Source organism: Ursus maritimus, unplaced genomic scaffold (genome assembly GCF_017311325.1).
Source record: "Ursus maritimus isolate PB19 unplaced genomic scaffold, ASM1731132v1 scaffold_14, whole genome shotgun sequence".
In the NCBI taxonomy this organism is placed as follows: Eukaryota; Metazoa; Chordata; class Mammalia; order Carnivora; family Ursidae; genus Ursus; species Ursus maritimus.
Window position 1 is genome coordinate 13,182,781 of NW_024423786.1, and position 24,262 is coordinate 13,207,042.

The window sequence follows — 24,262 nt, forward strand, 5'->3', positions numbered from 1 at the left end:
TTTTCTCTATGAGATTATCTTGTTTTATTAAAAATTTTAAGTTCAGGTACTTTACGTTAAGTACTTCTAGACCCTGAGCTACTTGAGAACAGGCATCATCTGTTTTCATCTTTGAATTCCCTGTGGTCCATAACACATAGTATGGCTTAAGTAAACCTAGGTTAAAGCTTTCTTAAAAACCCTAAGGTGTTTTTGTCAGATCCTTGGTTCCATTAGCAGTGCATTTTTCTAAAATGCTTCTTGGAATTGTTCTTTTTTATAGGTGGACATTGCCACCTGTTATGTATATGTTTTTACTGCAGTTGAGTCGAATCCTTTAAAGAATATAGATTTAAGGATTCTTTAAAGTTATCTTTAAGATATTGTCCACCCCTTAAAATCTTAAAAAAAAATTCCCTAAGGTATAGTATATGCAGTTTTTTGGTGTTTACCATCTGGTACACTAGTTTGTATGCATACTAATGTTGAGAATCTTAGGAATTAGGCTCCCTGAATACAGCTGAAAGCTGTAAAAATGGGGAAGAGTGGTCCCATTAAAAACGTTATCTTCCAGCCTGCAGAAGTGGCATATGTAATTTGGCTCATATTATGAGCATCCTCTCAGAGTATAAACACAAAATGGGTTTTTGTTGTTGTTGTTGTTGTTGTTCTTTTTTCTTTGCATTTGCTGCCCCCAGCTTTGCTATGATGCCCTTCCACCTCCCACAGAGAATACAGTCACAGCCCAGTCGCATAACTTGTCAGGCACTCTGTTGTTAGAATAGCCTCAGTCCCTTTCTTTAAAGCTTAGTCCTTTTCATTTAAAAACTTCGATCTCGTATATAATTTACTCTCTTTTGGACTTAACGTTTCTGGTTAGTGAACCCCATGGGAGTATGGTGGCTTCAACGGGTTCTGCTGACTAATGTCTTACTCTCAAGTATGTTCAAGTCTAATTTCCCCTACACAATAATAACTCCTTTTAGGACTTGACTACATTCTCTGGCTGACCCCAGTTGGCAGCTTCATGTCACATTCTTTTTGTCTATGCTGTGATGACCTTCAATAAGAATGTAACCTCCAGTTTCATCTGCTTTGTCTGGCCAACTCTTGGACTTGCAAGCATGAATGGGACCCATTGTTCATACTTATCAGGAGCTGGTTACTTCAAATTGGGAGGGGAATTGGCTGTTTCTGGGCCATATCTGTCTAATGCTCTTTCTCCCTTAACTAATAATTTTGGGTAAAGTCAGCACGTTCATTGACCAGTCTGATGTCCACTTAGGGTACAAAATGCCATTATTATTATTATTATTACTATTATTATTATTATTATTACCTCAACCAAAAGCCTATTCCTTATCTATCATCCATCTATCTACCTCCCTACCTAATTAACTGCAGAACATTTTCATTACCCCAAAAAGAAACTCCATACCAGTAGTAGTCACTCCCATCCTTCCTTCCCCCAGCCCCTGGTAACTACTAATCTGTGTTCTGTCTCTGTGGATTTGCCTACTCGGGACATTTCATATAAATGGAATCACACATCATGTAGCCTTTTGCATCTCTTTCCATTAACAAAGTGTTTTCAAGGTTCATTTATGTTTAGCGTGTATCAGTACTTAATGCCTTTTTTATGAAATAATAGTTGACTGTGTGGAAGCTGCATTTTACTTCTCTGTTCACCAGCTGATGGATATTTGGGTTGTTTCCACTTTTCGACTATTATGAATAATCCTACTGTAGATATTTGTGTAAAGTTTTTATGTAAACATAGATTTTCAATTCCAGGAGTGAAATTGCTTGGTCATATGGAAGTACTATGTTTAACTTTTTGAGGAATTGTCAAACTGTTTTCCAAAGCAGCTGCACTGTTTTATATTTCCACTGGCCATATATATTTATTTTTCCCCATATTCATGTCAACAGTTGTTATTTTCTGTCTTTTTTGTTATAGCTGTCCTAGTAAGCATGCAGTGGTATCCCACTGTGGCTTTGATTTGCATTTTCTTAATGACTAATGATGCTGAACATCTTCATGTGCTTATTGGGCGTTTGTATGTCTTCTTTGGAGAAGTGTCTATTATCCTTTGCCCATTTTAAAATTGGGTTATTTGTCTTTTTATTGTTGTTGAGTTGCAATAATTATTTTTGATACTAGACTCTTATTTATATGATTTGTAAATATTTTCTTCTGTGGCTTGTCATTTCACTTTCTTGATAGTGTCTTCTAATACATAAAAGTTATAAGTTTTGATGCTATACAGTTTATCTATTTTTCATTTGTGTTCATGTGCTTTAGTTTCTTAGATACCTAAGAAATTGTTGCCTAATCCAGAATTGCAAAGATTATCATCTAAGTAGTATTTATCTTTCATTCAGTAAATATGGGATGTCATTCCATTTATTGAGGTCTTTAATCTCTTTCAACATTGTTTTGTAGTTTTTAGTGTATTAAGCTTATGCTTCTTTTGTCAAATATATCCCTAAATATTGTATCCTTCTTGATGCTATTTCAAATAAAATTGTTTTAAGAATTTCTTTTTCAAATGTTTCATTGCTAGGTATAGAAATAAACTGATTTTTGTATGTTGATCTTTGTATCCTGCAACCTTGCTGAACTACTTTTATTAGTTCTAATAGTTTTTTTGTGTGTGAATGGATGCTTTAGGATTTTTTGACTTATTTTTTTACTGGGGTATAATGGACATATGACATCATATTAGCTTCAGATGTACCATATAATGATTCTATATTTGTGTATGTTGCAAAATGATCACCAGAATATGTCTAATTAGTATCTGTAAACATAAAGGTATAAAAAATGGGAACCATGAGTTTATACTGATGAATCCAATCCATAGGAGGAAGTTCACTGTTTTTCTGTCTTTCCATGTTTATAACTCTCATTTTCCAACCAATGAGAATATGTTTAATTAGTATCTGTAAACATAAAGGTATAAAAAATGGGAACCATGAGTTTATACTGATGAATCCAATCCATAGGAGGAAGTTCACTGTTTTTCTGTCTTTCCATGTTAATAACTCCATTTTCCAACAATGAGAAACCTGACTCCCATTATCTTCTATATATTTATTTATTTGAACAATCCCTCTTGTTCAGCAGTGCTGCTGCTGTCTTTTCCCACTCATGGGGATTTTCCCCTTACCTCTTTTGGGCTCCATACATTTTGCTGGACCATTTTTTTTTTTAATTCAATAGCCAACATCATTAGTTTTTGATGTAGTGTTCAATGATTCATTAGTTGCATGTAACATCCAGTGCTCATCACCACACCTGCTCTCCTTAATGCCAGTGTTACCTCTCTACCCTCTAACATCTTTTCACCCCATGAAGCAGACATCTGACTGCTCAGTGAGTTCCATCTGATGGTTTTTATACTGATTGTGAAGGATAGAAGGAAAGCTCTCTTGTTTTACCAAGTCTTTATGTTGAAAAATTTCAAGCTTACTGTAAAGTTGCAAGGATATTATAATGAAAAACCGTATATCTTTACCCAGATTAAATAATTGCTAACATTTTTTGTCACATTAGTTTTACTTCTCTTTTTCTCTCATATATAAATACATGTTTATATATATGTATGTCTAATACCTACATTATCATTCTCTTTGGTTTTAAATGAATCATTTGAGACAACTTAGATATCATCACGTTACCCCTAAATATTTGACCTAAATACTTCATCTCCTAAGAACAAGAACACTCTTCCATATAACCACTGTATAGTTACCACACTTAGGAAATTTAACATTGATGCAGTGCTTTTATCAAATACACTGTTCATGTGCAAATTTCTACAGTTGTCCTAACACTGTTCTTAAGGATGAGTTTTAAATCCAGGATTGAATCAAGGATCATACATTACCTTTAGTTGTTATATCTCTTTACTTAATATAGTTATCCAATCTTGAGAATAATGTCTGACACACAGAAGGCCTTGAGCGGATGTTTGTATTTTCATTAAGGGACCCTTAATTTAGTGGCATTTTCTCAATTTCTAATTTGAGTTCTGTTTTTTTTTTTCTTTCAAGATTAGGCAGTTTGCTCTATAAAGTTAATTACCTTTTAAAAAAATCAAATGCACATGCTAAATATATAGAACAAATGAAAGTACAATAGAATTAAGTCTTCTTCCCATTCTAAAGCCTAACCCCCCTGTCTTTCAGAAGTCAACCATTTTTTTCCAGGTTCTTAAGAATCCTTCCAGAAAGATCTCTGTTATAAGCATAGACCTGTATATACACATCCACCAGTTTTTACTTATAGAAATGGGATTATATTCCATAAATGAGTGAAACCATATGATAATTGTCTTTCTCTGCTTGACTTATTTCACTTAGCATAATCTCCTCCAGTCCAAGAGAGACTGTGGACTCTGGGAAACAAACTAAGGACTTCAGAGGGAAGGGGGGTAGGGGATTGGGATAGGCCGGTGATGGGTATTAAGGAGGGCACATATTGCACGGTGCACTGGGTGTTATATGCAAATAATGAATCATGGAACATTGCATCAAAAACTGGGGATGTACTGTATGGTGACTAATATAACAAAATAAAAATTATAAAAAAAAGAAAAAAAAGAAATGGGATCATAGCACATACTCTTCTGTAACTTGCTTCTGCACTTTTTAGTATGTCTTGGAGATAGTTGTGCATCAGCACACATAGAGCTACTTAATTCTTCATGACTCTGTAGTATTCTCTCATATGGATGTGTCATAATTTACTTAATTGTTGGGGCGTCTGGGTGGCACAGTGGTTGAGCGTCTGCCTTCGGCTCAGGGCGTGATCCCGGCGATTTGGGATCGAGCCCCACATCAGGCTCCTCCACTGGGAGCCTGCTTCTTCCTCTCCCATTTCCCCTGCTTGTGTTCCCTCTCTCGCTGGCTGTCTCTATCTCTGTCGAATAAATAAATAAAATCTTAAAAAAAAAATTAAAAAAAAATTAACTTAATTGTTGATGGACATGAAGGTTGTTGCCTTTCTTTTAGCTATTCAAAACACATATTTGACCTCTTAAAGGGACTAGACTTTTTAACCTTGGCATTCTGTAACATAATAAAAGGTTAAGAGCATTTAGATGATTTTCTTCACATACCTGGTTTTTAATGAGCTATTCAGTCATCATGGCTTTCATGTACTACTTCAATGTAATACTAATAAACTTCATCTGTCAAATGAAGTGGCTGATGAATTATTCAGTATTAAAATAGAAATGTCTAACTTAGTCATACAGAGTTGAATTAGAGCAATTCTTCTCAAACTATCTGTGGTGAGAGACCCAGATTTAAAAAAAATTTCCAATCCTTTGCAGACTGATACCTTTGTAAAATGCAGTAAAAACAAAGTATCAGAAAAATAAAAATTTAAAAAACATACAGAATAAAATGTCTATGTGATTCATATAGAGCAGTGGTTCTTAAAGTGTGGTCCAATAATTTTTCAGATGTAAAAAGTCCAAAAAGTTTAAGAACAACTGACACAGAATTTCTATTACAAGTTTTTGTTTCTCTCCCATTATAACTACATAGAATGTTATAAGTGAAGCAATGTCCCCTTGTATTAAATGCCTGTATGCCCACTTTAAAAGAATATGTCAAAATTTAAAAATTAAAAAATTTCAGTGTGACAAATCTATCATATTGAAACTCAATATGACATGCATTTTGCTTGTTGATTTATTTAATCTTGGTTAGGCTGCTGATAATGCTATTCGTAAGAAATAGTGTATATCTAAACTGTGTCTATGGTCTGTTTTAATAACATTCTAGTATAGAAACCAGTCTCACAGAAGTGGTTGATGGCCATGTAAAAAGAGATTTTAAAACAAGCTCATCAAGCTGAGGATACTAATTTTTAAAATTTTACTCAAAATTAAGCAAGTGATTCTATATTTTCAAAATTCATCTTCAATTTTTATCAGTTTCACAAATTGTAACAATTTTGACATTTAAAGTTATAACTAAATCAATGAAGTTAATAGATCCCAGATACATGAATTTCTTATGAATAGATCTTTTAATGGAAACTAAAATTCAGAAATTTTATCAAATTATACCAGTGTTTGGTACATCAAGACCACTTATTTCTTTGATAATATTAATAAACTATAGAACATCATAATGTGTACTTCTAAGCTTTTATAATCATTTCGTCTTTTGCTCTTACCTGCCTTTATTTTTTTTTTTAAGATTTTATTTATTTGACAGAGAGAGAGAGCACAAGCAGGGGGAGCGGCAGGCTGAGGGAGAGGGAGGAGCAGGCAGAAGGAGAGGGAGAAGTAGTTTCCCTGACAAGCAAGGGGGGGCTCAATGTGGGGCTCAATGTGGGGCTCGATGCAGGGCTCGATCGCAGGACCCTGGGATCATGACCTGAGCTAAAGGTAGATGCTTAACTGACTGAGACATTTAGGTGCCCCTCTTATCTGCCTTAAAAAAAGATGTTGTACTCTTTCTTTCAATATAAATATTAAGAAAATTTAAGATGCCAAAAAAATCAGACAAATAAGCAAGTCTGTTCATTCAATTGATATCCTTGAAATCTGCTTTTTTATGTTATAGCAGCACAAGAAGTTCATTTTTGAGTTCAACATTCTTTTTTTTTTTTTTAAAGATTTATTTATTTATTTATTTATTCGACAGAGATAGAGACAGCCAGCGAGAGAGGGAACACAAGCAGGGGGAGTGGGAGAGGAAGAAGCAGGCTCATAGCGGAGGAGCCTGATGTGCGGCTCGATCCCATAACGCCGGGATCACGCCCTGAGCTGAAGGCAGACGCTTAACCGCTGTGCCACCCAGGCGCCCCATGAGTTCAACATTCTTTACAGACTTTCTCCAGTTGATAAGCACTGTACTTACACATACAAGTATTTTTATTATCAACTTTTATATCATTACATAAAAAACAGAATTGTATAAGATTTAAGATATAAATGACACCATTTTTCCTATGTCACTAAGCACTCTGTTTAATTCTGTTGACTTTTTTTTTTTTTTTTTTTTTGAATAAGAGTACCTTGTCATTGAAGGAGGTAGTGTGACGATTTATGTTTTGGCTCAAACTCCTTAATCTGAGTTGCTGTTCCAGAAACATTTCCTGTCATTGAAACCATGCCGTCTGAACACACTCAAATACAAAATTTAATTTAAATTCCAAATCACATATGTTGACAATGTTGACAACTGAGGATATTACACAGTTCAGAACTAGTTGTGTTTATGAGCACTGAAAATGGAAAAAATTCTAAATATAGTTTAAAAATAGCTATATTAACAATGAAAAATACTTGACTGGCTTTATTTGTTATATGAGTTGGTCTTCTATATCATTAGACAGTGCCTAGCTATATTGGGCTATTCTTACCTTGAAAAGTGGTATTTGAGCTATTTTCTTTGCCTTAGATTCACCTGTATTTCCAAGCAAACATTTTTGTCTGTGGTCTTTTAGTGGTAGCCTGAAGTGGTACCTAAAAGAGGGCTGAGAATTGCTAATATTTATATGTGGGATATTGAGTGTATGCTTCTGTTAGTTTTTTAACTCAGTGCCCTTTCTTTAAAAGATTTCTTTGGTTTTGAGCTTATTTATGATTTATATGTAAGATCCATTTAAGTTTTGATTAGTCGGTATATCTCCACCCATATCACATTGTTATGTTAGTATTTCACCCTCAATGATGGCTACACCAGTGAAGTCAATATACAAGATATCATATTCCTAAGAGAATTAGTACAAACTGTTTTGGTCCTCATTTATTTGGAATTACTTCCATCATTATAATTTGATTTATTACCACTGCTGCATTCAGAAAAAATGAGTGGCTCTTCTTGACAAAAGCTCAGTGAGGCTTATCTCAGCATATGTAAATTAGAGTTAAAAATAAAATAATTTCATTTTTCTAATTTAGCTTACTAACTTTAGAAAGTAAGCTTGACCTAAAATCATAAAATGATTGTATAAATAATACATTTTAAAGATAAAACAAATACGTACATTTTATCAGATTTTTATTTATTTGTGGGTTACAGGTGATAAACTAACCTGAAATATCACGTTTAAGCAATCTTATTGTGCTTAACTAGCATGCATTTTATACCCTGTGCTGCTCACTGCTTGAGTTTGACAGCATCCATTTACACCTTATTTATCAAAATGAGTCCGCTGGTCCCATGTTTGGATGTTGTGTCAATGTCAAATTGCTTAAGAAGTTTCTAAACATGACTGTCATATTATAGTTATCCTGTCAAGGACCTTAACGTTCTGTGAATCAGTGCTGGCCTAGCAGGTATTAATATGCCATAGTACTAATAGTCAATGTATATTGAATTTGTATTGTATGCCAGGCTCTTTGGCAAGCAGTTTACACATTTTGTCTTATTTAATATTCACCACCATCTACTAAGATACAGGTGATGTTTTCATCCCCAATTTATAGATTAAAAAAAATAAGGCTCAGACAAATTGAGTAAATTTCCAAGGTCATAGTCTTCATTCATAGTTGGAGCTGGGATTTGAGCCCAGGTCTGTGGACTTCAGAACCTGAGCTCTCAATCTCTAAATTCAAATGCCATAAAATATCATCTTTTAACTTACAGGGTGAGTTATAATGGAAAAAGCAAGGAAATGGGTTCTATTCTTAGTTTTGTCATAACCTAGTTATGTGACCTTTGACAAGTCAATTTATCTCTCTGTTTTTTTTTTTTAATCCGAATGTGATATGGGGAAAATAGAGGAATTGGTTCTATAGTCTTTAGGCAGTGGGGGGCTAAGGCCAGCTCATTCCAGCTCATAAGAAACACTTGTTAAATTTATAGGGTTTTTTGTTTTGTTTTGTTTTGTTTTGTTTTTTGCTGGTTGATGCCATCCTGGTAGCATGAAACTGTCATGGAAGCATTTACCCCATGGAAATTGACAAACACTGTAAGTCAGGACTTTCCCCTGGTTTTTCAATATTTACCAGTATACGACTGCTTTCAGGTCTCTTAGAGCTAATTCTGTGCTTTTCAGCCTGGCCTACCAAACAGGAGGAGTGTGTCTTGTCCCTTTATCGCTATCTAGCACCTAGCGTAGTGGGTATCTAGTACATACTTGATGGTGATGATGATGATGATGATGATAGTAATGATTAAATCATCCCATCCCAGCATGGTGATGGATATTAAAGAGGGCACGTATTGCAATGAGCACTGGGTGTTATATGCAAACAATGAAGCATGGAATACTACACCCAAACTAATGAAGTACTGTGCGGTAACTAACATAACATAATAAAAAAACCACAAATCATCCCATCAGTACCTTAAATCTTTGGATGGGCCCTGCTTAAAGTTAGTTGCCTAGGAATGATGGAACCTCAAAGGAAGCTCTTCCTCTGTCCCCAGTGACCTGGGTATTGATCTCTTTTTTAATGGAGATACTCTAACACAGGTTTTAGGTCTCTTTTTGCAGTCCTAACTATCCTTTCTCAGATTATTATGCTGAATGAGAAAGTATAACACAAAAATAGTACATATGAAGTCATTCTTATATATACTAGTTCTGTCCAGCTTTTCTGGAGGTAAAGAATTTAACTGTTTTTCATTTTTAGTTTTATTCGGAATCCTACTCTGTTTATTCTTCTTTTCTAACTTGGATCGCATCCCTGAGCTTTCCTGTCTTCTACTTCTTTCCCATCAGTTCCCTCTTTCTTTCTTAGCAGGTCTAGATTGCTCTATGTACTTTACCTCATTCCATGCAGTTATTTTCCTCTAATTAATCCTCATTTTCATGCTCTTTCTTGGGTAGATTTCCTTCCTGGGTCTGAAGAATTACAACTAGTTCTTAATTTAATGTTGAGCATACTGTTTTTATATAATTAGGATATATATTGATGAGGTAATAGAAAGAACCCTAGACTTTTTGTAAAGGAGGCCTGGGTAATTTGGTTTTGCTTTTGTTCTTTAACTACTTGAACTTTAATTTCCCCATTTATTAAATAATGCAGTTGGATTCTATCAATGGTTTCCAAACCTGCTTGTGCTTCAGTATCATTCAAGGTACTTGATAAAAATACAGATGGCTAGACTTGCTTTAATTCAAAACTAATGAGTCTCTTTTGGAAATGGGGGACTGGGAATGGCCGGTGGGGGAGAATTTTATTTTAGTCCCGTTCTGCATGTCCCTAGATTGCACACGTAAGATTGCCAACCACTGGATTAGATTACCTCCAAGGTGTTTTACGGTTCTGAAATTATGTGTCTGATATTGTACCTCATCTTCCCTTGCTTTCCATCTTCCCCACTTCCCATCAGAAAGTCTTGAAGATACAAGCGTGAACCTATTTAAGGCACTGGGAGATTATTGTTGTATCTAGATTTATATGATTATTTTGTCAAGTTTTCTGAACACTACTGTGTTTTATGCAATGGTTCGGTTTAACTCAATGGCTAATGATAAAATGTACAGTATTGCAATTAATCCTAGGAAATATAAAACCGCTAATGAAAGACACACATTATCACCTGATAGCCTACGAAACCATATTTAGTAAATAAGAAAACAAAAAGAAATCGCTTGTTGCTTCCAAGAACCACACAAAATTTATCATATAGCATAATATTACTGGTTCCTGGAATCAAGTATATCTTACAGTCCTAGACTGATAGGCTTAGAGGGAACCTGGAAATCATCAGCTTTTTACAAATGAAAAAAATGAGGAGACCTTCAACAGCTTAAGCGTTCCATTCAGCGACTGGCAGAACTGGAGTTACAAACTATTTTCACAGGAATAGAACTTCTTCTTTTATTTTCTTCTTATAATGAAAAAAATAGGGCTATTTCTATAATAAAGTATTAGTGAAATGTGCTACTGATTTTTAATTATGCTTAAAAGTTCTTATTTCTCATCGTAGAAGACATAGTTGTATTTTTTTCATGTAATAATAGTATTTAGGGAGATCAGTTCAACATTTATTGTTTGGTGAGTCACATAATATCTTTTCAGGCTATTTGTTCATTTAAGTCAACTTACATATTCACAGTGTGCTGCCGTATAGCTTTAGTTTTAGGAAGTGCAAGAAGAAGTATTTTTTTGCCCATTCCTGCAGCAGTTAGGCCTAAGCATCCCTGTTGTCTCTTGTATAGGTTCCTTTCAAATCTCTTGTCAGAGAATGATGTTGGGTCTGGTCACTAAATTCCCCCAAGGGAGCTGGGATCTGAAAAAAATTCGCACCCCGTGCTTGAACCCATGAACTTGGGAGACAGACAGATCAGAGTTCATATATTTTATTTGTCATGTATAAAGTAACCAGAACCACAGTAAAATGAAATTGATTTGGGAAATTAGTCTCCTGGGAGATGTTTTTAGGATACACATTCTCTTAGGACACTGTGAGACGAGCAGAAAGAAGCCAATATGACTTTTTCTGTTCTTGTTCTGAAGCTGCTGCTTCTGCTACTTCCGACCCTTGCAGCAGAGTTGCTTGGCTGGGTGACATTTGCTGATTTCAGCAATAGAGCTTTTATATAGGGAACAGTGTTGGTTGTATGCCCAACCAACATTTTGCTTTTGTCTTCTTCCTAAGAGAATTCTGATTTTGTCCAAATATCCACCCCTCCTCTCAGAGCTATGTGCTTTAGGGGAAGTGGGCCTCATTTGTAGTATAGCAGGTAGACCCTGATTAGAGTGAGCCAGTGGTGATAATTTAAATGAATCACTTGTCAGTGATTGGTTTAAGGATGACGTATTATTTGTTCTGGCCAAGAAGTCGTGAGGGAAGGACTGCTGGGGTGGAAGTAGCAGGCACTGGGAAAAGTTTTTGTTTAGTTTTTATGAAAGTTATATCAGAAGAGACCATGCTTCTGCTTCTTGACATTATCCTGTTTTATGTTTTATTTGGAGCTTTTCTTTTAGCACCAGCCTAAGGATAAAGCCAGCATAGAGGAGAGGAGAAGCAAGATCATTGCAGGGGTGTGAAGCTGGAGCCCTGATCATACAAACTCTGGAATTGCTCTACTTCTTTTTTTTTTTTTTTAAGATTTTCCTTATTTATTTGACAGAGAGAGAGGCAGTGAGAGAGCGAACACAAGCAGGGGGAGTGGGAGAGGGAGAAGCAGGCTTCCCGCTGAGCAGGGAGCCCCACGCAGGGCTCAATCCCAGAACGCTGGGATCATGACCTCAGCCAAAGGCAGACACCTAACGACTGAGCCACCCAGGTGCCCCTGGAATTGCTCTACTTCTGAACTTCCTTGTACAGGAGACAAAACACACCATTATTTCAATACACTGAGACAGCCTGTACTTGCAGCCGAAGTCATTCTCTGGCCTCTATTTCTCCTGCGTCTATTATTCTAGCCTGGTCACAGGTTCTTCTTCTATTGCTCTCATCACAAACTGAGACTAGACTCTAATGAAATGGATGTGCAGTGCGGAGAATAATTTTCAATGAGTCACAAAGCCAAAACTACCCTAGGGTCTCTTCCTAGGTGTGGTGGACACAGATGCAGCACAGGACAAGTGTGATGGGCATTACCTGCTTCGGAGATTCCCACCAGGTTGGTCAGGGGTCTATCAGGCCTGCATCACATTTGGCCTTCTTCCTCTACCCAGTCCTGCCTCTTCATTCTTCCTTTCACTGGCGGCGTTCCCTAATAAACCCTTTGCACCCAAACACCATCTTAGCATCTGCTTCTAGAGAATCCACAGGCCAGCTTCCTGTTTAACTTCTGTCCTGTCTGTGTCCAGAAGCAGCTCATATCCCATGATCATACTAGGGCTCTGTGAACTTTGGTGTCTTAGGCAAATTGACCATGCAGAAGCTTTTTTTTTTTTTTTTTAATTTTTCAGAGATTAATTCCAAGTTCAGGAAAAACTTCTCCCTGGGATATTTTGCCACAGGGTATTCAGTTTTTTTTCCCCCCAAGGGAGCCCCCTCCCTATTTATAGGGGCAGAGTCTCACTGTATAACTCCAAAAAGATAATCACAAAGACAATCACAAAGGAGTCTAATATTTGTGTGTTGTCTGGTTTATATAGTCTTATCCATAGTTGTTTTAGTGCCATGCTGGGTGACCTCAGGTGAATTGCTTAATCCTCTGAGTCTCAGCTTTCTCTTTCATTAAATAAAAATAATTATCCTCCTTACAGAATTGTAGTTAAACTAAATGGTATATGAAGAATGCCTAAGGCAGTGCTGAAAGTAGTATGTTCTCAGTTGAGGTTAGATTCCTTTTTCTTCTTTCTCATCATTCTCACTCTTTTCTTAGGTCCATATGAATTCGGTGTCTTGTTGAGATAAAATTACAGTAAACATCAAGGGCAATCATGAAGGAAGAAGTAGGTCAAACATGGTATTATTAAGTATATATATAAATATATATTATATGTATTATTAAGTGTACATACTTATGTGCAGGTATATATTATTAAATAATATTTAAGATAAATAATTATTAAGCAATAATAATTACTACTAATTAATAATTTTAATGTCATTAATAATTTTACTTAATTATAATTATCAATTATATTATTAATTACATATATACATACACACATATATATAAGTTAGGAAGAGCCATCCTATTTGTCAGTCTGGGTAAAGCTGGAAATTTTAGAGGTACATTGAATATATGTATCTTAGAATTGTTTGTTACTTTGTTTGCTTGCTTTTAGTATGATCTATAGGCTGGTTTCCTACCAGCTGCCTTAGGGAAGTGTCTGTCATAATGTTTATGAGTCCTGGTCTATGCTGACCCTTACCCAAAATGAATTCATTTATTAACATCAAGGTTCAAAGACTTGCCGATCTGACATATTCTGACAGATTCAGACTAGGCTGTTATTTTAACTCTATGGTCTTATGTTTGGAGAAAAGACCTACCTATCAGGTCATGCCACCTAGTGCATGATGAATGATACCTCCCTTCCTGCCTGCCTGCCTGCCTTTCTTCCTTCCACTTCCTTGCGTATAATCTGCTTACTATAAAATTTACTCACTTTAAGCATATAGTTCAAAGATTTTTAGTAAATTTACACAGTGTTATCATCACCACAGTCTAATTTTAGAACATTTCCATCGCTTCCAAAATATTGCTCATGCCCATTTTCAGTCACTTCCTGTTTCCACCTCCAGCTTCAGGCAACCCTCGTTCTACTTTCTTTCTATAGATTTGCCTTTTCTAGACATTTCATATAAAGGGAATCGGAAATATGTAGTCTTTTGCTTTTGTCTCCTTTCACTTAGCATAGTATTTTTGAGGTTCATCCATGTTGTAACATGTATGTATCGATACTTTGTTCCTTCTTAATTGCTGAATATTAATCCGGTTTTTGGATAGAACACATTATGTTTACCCATTTAACATTGAATTGTTTTCATTTTCTGTCTATTAGGAATAATGCTGTTATGAACTTTTTCTGTGTAAGTCTTTGTGCAGACATACGTTTTCATTTCTCTTCCACCTAGGAGTGAAATTACTGACTCACATGGTAAATTTATATTTACTTTTAAAAAGAAGTACCAAACTGCTTTCCAAAGTGGCTGTACCATTTCCTGTATTTATTACCTTTGATTTTTGTAATTATTGTAAGGTTAGTTATATGGTGTTTATTAAGAAACAGAAAGTTATTAACGACAGTATATAGCAAATACTGTGATCTGACACCTCCGATTCTCCTTCAGGACTGAAGGGTCTTTTATTGCTCTAGCTTCCAGAAGTGCTAGTCCTCAGGTGTTAGCCTTCTCCAGAAACTGCCCCTGACTAAAGAGTCACCTTGCCCATGGTCAGAGCCCCTTCTCAGGGCAGTCAGTATCCAATAACTGGTTGAAGCAAGTCTTCTTGCCCCAACTCAAGACTACTTCAAAGGGCTATCTAGCTTCAGAGCTTTGGAGTCAAATGAGGCTCTTTTAGGAACTGCATTACAGCCCAGGTGCTGCCTTCTTTCTTCTTTTTCTCCAGAAGAAGGTTGATCCCCAGTGAGCATCCCTAGTAAACTTTCTGCATGTTACCAAGTTGGCTCCTGGAAGAAACTAGCCTTGAAAGTAACAAATTGCTACCTTTTAAATATCACAGATTACACTGACACTTGTCTTATTAAGTAGATCCCCCTACTGGCAAGAATCAGACTATTTTCTTGAAGCTTAAAGCAAAATTCCAATCCCTGCAAAGAAATCAGCTTTTGTTATTTTAATCTACCAAGAGAGGGCAGTGAGATGCCAGTTAAACTAGCAGCCATGTAGTAAGAATAAAGAAGAATTTAATTATTTCTGAAATTTCCAGCACTTTGTTTTCTGAAATAATTATTTTTGTTGGCTCGTCCTGTATCATCCAGAGATCTGTAGAATACATAGGAATAAACTTCATTTAGTATACTGTAACAACAGCAGAATTCCAAGGAACTTCTTTTTTTTTAAAAAAAACTTTTTTTTAAGGACATTTTTCAGCACAGGCTGTGCTTTTATTTTTTGATTAATTAGTGTTTCCATTGATAGTATAGAAGTATTTGAACAAAGTGTGTTTTTAAAAATTTAGTCAAGGATGATATAAAATCAGAGACTGTTAGACTCCCGACTTTATCTAGTTTGTTCTTCTTATAGGTGGAAATGCATCATGTGTAAGAGTTGGAGTGCTTGGTTTAAGAATACCAAGGAGAATAAGGCCTAAAATTTGATAAAAAAAAATTTTTTTAAACTAAATCTTGCTCTCCTTTTTCTATTATAGGACTTTGGTTATTTCCAGTTTTCAGGGAGTTAAAAACTTTTATTCATTAAGAAAACCACTATAGATCCTCATGAATGTGATTGGTAATAGGTGTTAACATTGGCAAATCAGCCTAACAATGATATTTTCAGTGACCGAGTTGGCATATTCCAGGGTTTGTTTTCTTCCTCTGCATTTCCAGTCATTTTTAATACTACAGTTTTTGATGTGTGTAATTATTCATATTTAACATTATTTTCTATTTGTCTTAACAATTTGCATTATTAGTGAAGTCAGTTCTAGTTGACCAGTTTCCATCCTGCATGATCTGATTTTATTTTATGGTGTCCAAAACTCTTCTTCTGGGTGAAATGCTGTAGTTTAGGAATATAAAACCCTCTAGGGAAATTCTTAAAAAGTGAAATTCAAATAACCATTCCCTTCATCTTTGTTAATATCAATATTAAATTATTGAACATCTTTGCTTGGCAAAACCAGGAAATATCTTGCTATCAGATCTGAGGAAGTTTTAATATGAGTTATATTTAGGGAGCTTCCCACAAGCTGGGTGTCCTTTGTTCAAATCTGAGGCAAAGTTCGGTGCCATTTATTTTTTGATGACCTTCTTCTTGCCATGAATTAAAATTCCCCTTATGCTCAATTCCCCTTGTCTCTGTAAATATGTACGCTTGTTGTGGCAGAATCCTAAAGAATTAGGAAGTGTAATTATAAATGTATTGCTTATTGGGTAGTTTAAATTTTCTATCTCTTTATCAGTGTGCTTTGAATTTAAGTGGTGTGTGTGAGAGAATGGTGTTGGGGAGGGAGGAAAGGAGTGAGGTAGGGAATAGGGGAGAAAAGAGAAGAGAAGAGGGAGACATTTTCTCTGTTGGTCTTCCTGCTTGTTTTCTTCTAGATTCAGACCTGGGGCCACTTAATCACTTAAAGAGTCAGTCATCATGCTTCAGTGATTAAATCTTTCAGAACTGAAGTTTCTTTTTAAGGAACCCAAAGCCATTGGCTTAGTATCAGTTTAGTGTCAGTTTATCTTTCCTAATGGTCCGGCTCTGACTCTAGGTTCTTATTTGTTCCCCCTGAGCCTTGGGTAGATCATCTAACTTTTCTGAGCCTTGGTTTCCTTATATATAAAATGTGGTTAAGAATACCTAACTCATAGCATTGATGTGAGGATTAAATGAGATGGTAGCTATAAAATGCTTAGCATATAACACTCAGTCAGTGTGGGATCATTATCTATTCATCAGCTCCTCACCTCCAAAAGTTTCCCTGTTTTAGATCGCCAGTGACACGGAATATAGATAACCAGGAGCAGCTTGTATTATACATCCTACATTTCCCACTACATCCTAAAAGGAATGGAAATCTAATAGAGCCAAATCCTCAAAGAAAAGGAATGCATTTCTGGTGGAATTTAAGGCATTAATTAGCCAAATGGAAGGATCTGATGGAGTGTTTGTTAGCTTCTTCATGACTTCCAAAATTATTCTACATAAGGAATTTACCCATTTTGTGTTTGGGCATGACTGTTGGGCTTTGGGAAACTTGAATTTTTGATTATCAGGATGTCTACTTTCCCATTCATTCTTCCTTTCCCTTACTTCTGGCCTTTATTAATGCTCTTTCCTGTTCGTTCTGCTCTATCTTCTGCATATGCCAAATAATTTGAAGTATGGCGCTTTTGTTAAAATTGCCTTATATTTGCAGGTATCTACTAAAAATCCTTTAATTATAATTTATGAGTAAACTAAATTAAAGTTATATTTCTGCATTTAAGGGTTCCAATGCATTGTATTATATACTTGGATAAGTATATGTTGCTAAAAATGAACCAAAACACTCACATTTCTGAAATGTGATCTTATAATTCTTTCCTTCTTTATTTTATTTTTTTTAAAGATTTTATTTATTTATTTGACAGAGAGAGACAGCCAGCTAGAGAGGGAACACAAGCAGGGGGAGTGGGAGAGGAAGAAGCAGGCTCCTAGCAGAGGAGCCTGAGGTGGGGCTCGATCCCAGAACGCTGGGATCACGCCCTGAGCTGAAGGCAGACGCTTAACGACTACGCCACCCAGGCGCCCCAATTCTTTCCTTCTTTAAAAAGAATCATATTTTAATATGTAAAAATAAATTGGGAAGATTTGGAATATTTGCTTTTTTATGAAATACTACAGTTTGGGGATAGTTAGGCAGGCTTGGAGCAATTAACTGAGATACAACTGTAAGAATTTAGATAGTTTCATTTGTGAAAAAGTGTTTTGTAAACTATAAAGTGTTCTGTATATATGAGGAATCCTAATCATTATTGCCAAAAGAAAAGTTGATAAACCACACTTGCAATCACTTATAAATAACTACAGGAATTTTAAAGGAACAATAATGTGTTACATAAGTTTTATGGTCTGTGGATTCAACGTTTTACAAGATTATCTTTAAGGTAGATAGTCAACCTTGAGATTCTCTGAATACACAAGCAATAATTCAAAAATATAAGCACAACCATGGCTGTCCCTGCTCTCACCATATGCAGAGGACAGTTTTCTCCTAAATATTAACTGATGAGAGTTGGATTCAAATTTGTTAGACATTACTGCTGTAATGACATCTGATATTGGTTAAGTATCTGTTTATAGTCTGAGAGAGTCAGGGCTGTCTTTCTCTGACATCTCCCTACCACTTACAAGGAGCCTACTTTCCAGTGATGTACTTTGTAATAGTATCTGTTTTATCATTCAAATTAATAAGCTTTGTGGAAAACCTAAATGGGATGTTATTTCTCTCAAGAAAAAAGGACTTGAAAGAGTCAAAGGGCAGCTGAGTTAGACATTTACAAAACATATCTATGGAAAAATAATATATGCACCTTTCCCTTCTGTTTTTCCTTTACAAAAAAGGATTCTGGTGCTGCAGATCACAGAAACATTTATGGCACACAGAATTACTGTCACCCCAAGGTCCCCTTTCCTGTGTTTGTTGATGTGGTGATGCTTGTTGGTCAGAAAGGGACTGGCATTTTGAAGAGGTGTAATACCAATACAGTGGCTTGTGGTGGTTCTTTTATTAAAAGTCTCAATGTTCCTTTCCAGAGACTCCCTAATTAGCTCAGGCTCTGGCCCAGAGGACTGCATGGCTGTATTTAACCACCTGGGAAGTGGCTCTGGAAAGATGCTGGCTCAGCGTAAGTAACTGGGTTGTATCCTGGCTGCCTTTTGGGTGAGAGCTTTATTTTTAACTCGCCTCCCTCTTTCAGATGATTGCTGAGGTCTGATCAGTGAGGAGAGCTCCCTTTCATTCTTAGATCTTTTTTTCCTATTAGCAGAGTTCATAACTCTTTTCTTCTTGTATTTTGCCACTAGTCAAAGGGAATAAAATATTAGACTTCCCTGGAAAATGTTATGTGCATAATACTAAAGATTTGCTATGTATTTTCTTGTCTGTAGATTTTGAAGGAACAACTCTCTCTTCTTTTCTTTGGGTCTTCTATCACTCAGTGATATAATAAAATAAAGTGAAATAAAATAAACAGCTCATTTGCAGTCTTCAGTGTGGTAAAGGTTATAAATATGTAGAAAATGACACAGCCTTGCCCACTTAGAGCACATAACTATAATATAAGGCAGACTGAAAGATCAGAAAGGAATATTCATAGTGTCCTTTGAGAGCTCAAAAAAGTTTAAGGGGATGAGGGAATGCTCCCTAGAAAATGTGGTATTTATGTAGGGCTTTAAAGATGAGAAGGATTTATAGGCAAAGAGGAGGCTGAGAAATAGACATTATTGATGAGTGTTGGGTACATGTTTGAGTGTATTAGGAGACTAAACTAGAGAGACATGTTGGAGTAGGATCTAGGAGGGTCTTGAATCTGCTAGGCTAGGGAATTGTATAGTTCTAGATCTCTTCCCATAGAGTTTGGAACCAGTTGAATTTTTTTTTCTTTTAAAAAAAATTACACACCTTTTCCTTGAATTATTCTGGAGTCATGCTCTTGGTGTCAGAGCAATACATTTTAGGGAAGCAGAAACATTTGAAAGACAAGTTCATGATGCCATTTGTCTTATTTAGTCATCTCTGGAAGGAGTGACATTTAATATTTACTTGAGAGAGACAGAATGAGAGAGAGAGCAGGTAGGCAAGGGGCAGAGAGAGAATCTTAAGCAGACTCCACATTCAGTGTAGAGCTGGGCATGGAACCCGACGCAGGCCCAACTCTGGGTCCCACATGGCCAGACGTAGGGCCCAATGTGAGGCTCAACACAGGGTTCTGTCTTACGACCCTGAGATCATGACCTGAGCTGAAATCAAGAGTTGGACGCTTAACCGACTGAGCCACCCAGGCGCCCTTGGAAGGAATGACTTTTAAACCTGATCGAATGAGATAATATACAAGGAGAGAGTTCGAAAAGGGTGATATCTATTACCAATGGGAGATTCTCCTATTCTGAAGAAAATCCTTGACCTTTACATTATCATATCTACATTTATTTATGTTGCTTTTCTTTCCTTTTATTCCATGCTTTCCACCCTCATCTAAAAAATAAAGACAATAGAATAACATTATGGGAAGTTTGGAAACAGAGAGGAAAACATAACCATGAGTCCCCTCCTCTCGTAGAGCTACTGCTGTCAGTTTGGCTAGGGGTTAGGGCAGATGTGGATTTTCGTGGTTTTTGCCAGCCTGGCATTCATTGGTTTTTCTTCCTTATGTAGCATTCTGGTTTTCCCTGGAGAAACAAACTACTCTTGGGCCTACAGTCAGTATTTAACTGAACTGTTGCTACATCTAGAAGGTTCCTGGCATAGCCAAATGAACAGTTGCATTGTCCTACCTATGATGATTGGTTTAGAGATGGGCATGTGTTTAAGCCAGGCCATTCAGAATCACAGACTCAATTCTGTGACTTTTGCTGGAACTTTTAGAAAAGAAGCATGCTTTTCTACTGGGGTTGCTGAGAAAATAGAATATAAGCCCAAAGCTGCTGGTAGCCATCTTGCTATCACTTAGGTAAGAATGAAGCCTACTGGCAGAAAAGCAGAACCAAGAGCTAGAGAGAAAGGGAGATTACCAATACTTTGCTTAACCACCAGCCATGCTAGAAATTGGCATTATGGTCATGAATTTTTTAGTTATGTCTGTCCACAAACATATATATATATGTATATACATATATACATATATATATGCATATATAAAATTTATTTATATTTATATTTATATTTATATAAATATATATACATTTTTTTTTTTTTTTTTTTGTTGGCTACTTTTAACTGTGTTTCTGTTACTGATGAGTACATATAGAGAAATACTCTGGGTGTTAGAGTTTGAACTCAAAGGAAGAAGCCTGGAAAAAGAAAGGGAACTGAAATGGTTTGGGAAGTCGTAATGTTGGACATGGCATTTTTAATGAACTTTGAAGGATTGGCTAAGATTGGGCTCAGCTCTCTCCATTATGCACTATAGGTTCTGCTGAGCAATGTGCTTCCCCCTACCTGGGCAAGTAAAGGGCACTTCCAGGTACCCTCAAGGTCAGTTTTTAGGAAAGAAAGGGGCAGCTACCCTGCCTTTCAACTGTATGCCTGGGATGAGACATAGTATGGACATACTTTTGCTTACAGCAGTTCTGAGTGTACAGAGAGGTTTGGAGATGTGGTCAGTTTTGGCCATTTTGAGACAGAACGGAAGGCCATGTCACATGCTTGGTTTTCTTCCTTTTGTTCTTATCCCAGAATATTTTTCCTAGTGGAATCTGTCTAAAATAAATAAGGACAGCCTTATTTGTAGACTTACTGTGTACTTTTAGGACCAAAGAGCAGAAGCATCTCCTGTCCCTACCAGCTGTCTCTCTATATAAGTGTAAGGTGCCAGCAGCACAGACACTAATTGTGGGACCTTTGGGAGAAGTCTGTATGTGGCACCACGCTGTTCTTCTACTACACCCTGGAAGGGGGAACAGAAGTGAAAGTGGACAGATTTTCCAAGCAGGCTTGAGCTCTGATGTCCTTCACGCTGCTGACTCTGGCATTGCTCTTGCCGTTGAGCTGTGATTGCAATCATGATCTCGGCAGGCATATTACAGCTCCGGTTATATTGCAGATGGTTGACACCCAAGCCAACAGAAAATGTGCATAATCCTGGGCTAACAGATTCTTACAAATCCTTCACAGACAGCAGGACGTGCAACCCATGCCCAGGCTGTTTCAATTTCTGCAAATTCCAAACTGGTTAGACAGCTAAGGATTAGAGGCAGGCATTTAAGTAACAATAAAAAGGTAGACTGATTATATATTGAAGCAGCTTTGCATTTTTAATCTTAATACATCTCCTTCTTCCCTCTACATAATTATATGTCCTCTTATCTAGCTGTGAGTCCCAAACCAAATATTACTGCCCTAGTAAGTCTAGTAAGTCCTAGTTAAACAGAATATTTCTCTCTCCATGTCCCTCTCCCCCACCCCTTCTCTTTCCTTTTCTCTCTGTCCTTCTCTCTCCCCCTCCATTCCTCCCTTTTGCAGGTTAATCACTTTTCTTATGCGAAAATCACGTAAAGGCAAACACAAAATCAATCACCATGGGCTGGTACAGTGGGAAGATCACTGGCCTGGGAATCTTGAAATGTATTTTTCTAAGACCTTTGTCTTTATACTCTGGACCTTAGTTTCCTAATCTGTAAAATGTCAAACTAGGATAAACTGTATTAGTTTCCTATTGCTGCCATAACAAATGATCATAAATTTAGTGGCTTAAACAATATAAATGTGTTATCTTAAAGTTTTGTAGGTCAAAAGCCCAATATGAGTCTCACTGGGCTAAAATCAGGCTGTTAGCAGGGCTGTATTTTTTTTTTGTTTTGTTTTGTTTTGTTTTTCCTATGGGCTCCAGGGGAGAATCTGTTACCTTGCTTTCCTAGAGGCCACTATGTTCCCGGGCTTATGGCTCCTTTCTTCCATCTTCAGAGCCAGCAATGGCAGGTCAAGTCCTCATATGGTATCTCTCTGACCTACTCTTGGGCCTTCCTTTTCTATTTTTAAGGACAGGTATGATTAGGTTGAGCCCACCAGGATGATCCAGGAAAATCATCCCATTTCAGGGTCCTTAACCTTAAGCACAACTGCAAAGTCCATTTTGTCATGTAAGGTAACATATCACAGGTTCTGAGGATCTTTGGTTCTGGGGACCATTCACAGGTGTGGACATCTTTGAGGGGTGGTGTGTTATTCATCTGCCTACTGGTTAGTGAACCCCAAAGTCCGCTTCAATATTAAAATTTGTTTTGGAAGCTTACTTTTTTTCCAGCAATGTCCCATAAATCAAGAATATGGTCTAGATTTGACCCAGATTCAACTCAGTCTTTGATAAGAAGGGCCGCAAACTGATAATTGACAGGCCAACTTAGGCTATAGTCATGTAGATTGGCCAACATGTTTTAAAAATATTTAATTGAAAAATTTTAAATTGGAAGATGTCACGTAAAGATACGAATATCTGGCTTCTCTTGAAGGAACAACAAAAACAACAAAAAGTAGGAGAATTTGTTAATACTAGGGTTTTTTTTCCTTTTTTTTTTTCTTTTTTTGGCATGGCAGCAATGAGCCAGACTTGAGTAGTGAGCGTCTATTGATTGTCTTCTATAGACAGGACTTTTGTACCTACTTATTTATATTATCTGCTTGGTCCTATGTAAACATTTTAATTTTCAAGTGCTATTCTATTCCTTCTATAACTTCACCCCCACTATAAAATTGTTCTTTACCCTGGTGACCCAGGAGACTGAGAGCTCCTAGTTATTAATTATGCTTTATTCATTAATTATTGAGCTAGGCAAACAGATTACTGTATTTTTTTATGGCTTCAAAAACAATACATATATTATGGCATTTGAGAAAACTTTCCAACTCACCACATCTACACCCCTTCCCTTGAGCATGACAGTTAATTGAGGTTTTCAATATTTTTGACTTCCTTCTGTTTGTAAAAAGAAAAATAAAAAAATAAGTGATAGCTCTTTGTTTCTAGGTAGTAAATTATGGGTTGTTTTGATAACCTTTTTGAAAATGTGTTTTCTAGCTATCCTAAGTGCAAGTGATACTTTTATAATCTGAAAAAATGTAATGGAAATTATTTATTTTAAGGACATACTTTTGCCACTAGGGTTTGTGCTACCACTACTGAGCTCTAGGCAAAATAATTGAGTGGAAAATTATTCATTGCTTGGTATTTTGAGACTTGTAATTCCCTTCCCAGATTATTCAGAGCCATTTATAACCAAAAGGCAAGGTGCTGAGATTTGTTGATAGAAAAAAGCCAAAATAAACAAAACCAATCCATAGTCCAAAAAGGTCCAAATCCCACATCTAATCCGAATGTTACTTTGTTGAAAAGGTAGAAACATGTAAATAATTCACGTCTGAGATTTTCACCTTAAGTTGAATGATCATAACTTTTTAAACAATTGCAGATTCCCAGGAAGCTGTCTTTTTGCCTTATGTATTATATAGGACAAATAGGGTGATATGAATCTAAATTAAGATTTCAGTAGCCATGAAAATATGGGAACAACAGAA

General features: G+C 36.3%; 1 long non-coding RNA gene across 1 annotated transcript in view; it reads left to right on the forward strand.

Annotated features, from left to right (window-relative positions):
• The window catches only part of LOC103669603, a 217,132-nt gene that overhangs the window by 13,306 nt on the left and 179,564 nt on the right, over positions 1–24,262 (forward strand). Inside the window, exon 2 of the long non-coding RNA XR_570348.1 lies at positions 18,787–18,878. This is a non-coding gene — a long non-coding RNA (uncharacterized LOC103669603). The remainder of the gene's footprint in view (positions 1–18,786; positions 18,879–24,262) is intronic.